This window comes from Ursus maritimus, unplaced genomic scaffold (assembly GCF_017311325.1).
Source record: "Ursus maritimus isolate PB19 unplaced genomic scaffold, ASM1731132v1 scaffold_2, whole genome shotgun sequence".
NCBI classification, from domain to species: domain Eukaryota; kingdom Metazoa; phylum Chordata; class Mammalia; order Carnivora; family Ursidae; genus Ursus; species Ursus maritimus.
The window spans coordinates 82,598,992-82,601,408 of NW_024424452.1; positions in this window are offsets into that span (position 1 = coordinate 82,598,992).

Consider the following 2,417-nt stretch of genomic DNA (forward strand, 5'->3'; position numbering starts at 1 on the left):
TTACTTTTATAACATTTGTCATGCAGATGTTGGAATGTCTGGATCCATTTTTCACGTCTCATCATTTTCCTTTTTGTTGCCTTGTCCATTCTGCCATAAACCCATAAATCTTTTCTCTGACCTCTCAATATACCTGGCTCATTGATGGAGCATTTTGTTCCTAGAAGCTTTTTTGGATTTTACATGTCATGGAATTTTAGATGGAAAATAAAGTACAGGTGTGCGCACAGGTTTTCTTCTTAATTCAAATTTGTTTTGGTTTGTCGTGTTCCTTTAATTAGACTGTATATTTTGAGGTCTGTATACCGTGCCTCTCTATTCTGTACCTCTTAAACTGTTTTCTGGTTTTCAAGGACTTTAGAAAATTGGCCCGTTCTACCTATCCAGTAAACACATCCCCAGGTTACGTTCTTTTAGTTTCCCAGTTCGTTTGTCTCCAGTGGCACCTGGAAGGGGCTTCACACTCAAGCAGCTCCCCGCGCCCCACCCGCTCTCATCCGGGAGCCCAAGTTGCATTGGCTCTGCAGTGATTCCCCCCCAAGCTTCAGGATCGCCTGTAATTTTACCCCGACAGCGTTAGGCTTGCTGAATCAGAATCTCTGCGGATCAGACCAGGGTACCCTCCCCAGCCCCCAACTTCAATAAGCTCCACAGGTGATTCTGAGGCACACCCAACGTCAGAACCTCAAGGCCCCCTCCCCCTCCCGCCTGCGCATCCCTAGGGCGGGACGGCCCCTTGTCCTCGCCCCTGCCGGGCCAGGGAGGTGGTCGGACCGCAGCCCCACTTCGCGTCTCCCAGCCGCGACGGAGGAGGTGGGCGCCGGCGATCCGCCGAGGGAGCCCACGCTGCCCGAGAGCCTGGCCTGGCGGCTCCGCGCTGGCCGGCCCCCAGCCCCGACCCCCGAGCGGCCGGCCCCGCCCAACCGTCCCACCCGCCCCACCCGCCGCGCGCCCTCGGGGTTGGAACGCGAGCCCTTAGCCCGCCGCCCGCTCTGGCTTCTCCGGGCGGGAGAACCCCTTCGACTGTCCCGACCCGCAACGGCAGCGCCCGCGCCCTGGGCGACACGGGTGAGGGCGGCGCTCCACCTGCCTGCCTCCTGCGGGCCTTCCACCCCGCGGCGTGGGCAGGCCTCGGGGTCGCGGGAAGGAGTGCTCCCCACACCGCCTGTCGGGGGAGAGACGTTGGGGGCGGGGAGGGGACCCCTTGGCTCGGGCCAGAAGGAGGTCGTTGACTTGGGGACGACGAAGCGGGCGGCCTCCCCGTCGGTGTGGGCCGGAGCAGGTATGCCGGGGCGAGGTCTTCGCGTGGAGCCCTCTCCGAGCTCGGCGGCAGGCCGGAAGGCAGTATTGCGTTTGCCTCCTTCCCCGGCCTTTTCCCAGCGTCGACGAGGGTGCTGTCTGATGCGAAGTCTGCGGTGTAGACTAAGACCCCAAACAAGCCCTTGTTAATGCTTCAGCAGAAAAAACGAGCCAGGAACGTGGGACTTCGCATACGTTAGCCAGGGGTAGTGATTTCTCCAGAGGCGTGCAGGTTAATCAACACAGGTTGAGATTTAGAGCTTCAACTGTGTGAGGGCTTTGCGAAATGCAGAGTTTCAGAGAACCCTCACGGTTTTGCTTCTGCTTTCTCACCTTTGGAACTCGCTTCTTGGTTGTTTATGTTCCACTACTGATCCTTTTGAACCACTACTGATCCTTTTGAAACACCCCTACCGCGCCCCTCCCCCCCAACTTGGGTTTGTCTTTTTTCACAACCCATGTTTCTACCTTAAATCTGGTAGGGTGCAATGTCTGAACAAGAGCGTGTACAGGAATGCCTGAGGAAAGAAATAAGGTCACTTCTCATTTCCACCAAAGATGGTTTGACCCCACAGCAGTTGGAAAAGGAGTACCTTTTGATGGTTGGCAGCCATTTGCCACTCCGAATCCTTGGCTATCGGTCAACTATGGAGCTGGTGTTGGACATGCCTGATGTTGTCACTGTCTGCCCCTATGGGGATGGTACTGTAATACTGAAAGGTAAGCTTAGGGTTTAAGATCTATAAACTAAGCAATCATTATTACTTGGTAAGGAATTATTCTAGCAAATAAATAGGGGGTGGGGATTAAGGAGTGCCCTCCTGATGAGCACCAGGTGATGCGTGGAAGTATTGAATCACTGTATTGTACCCCTGAAACTAATAGAACACTGTAGCTTTAACTAGAATTAAAATGAAAACTTACAAGGAATTATTATAGTACTTATCCTGCATCCCAGGGAGGGGATTTTAATATTTTGAGGGGGAGAGGGTTCACGGTTACCTTTGAGGTTGTGGGAAGAGTGAAAGCTTTAGCAAAATCAAGAAATCTTTCCCCAGAAAAAGGTGCATTCACAAAAACGACATTTCGCATGTGGTTTCAGATTATTGCACCTTAAA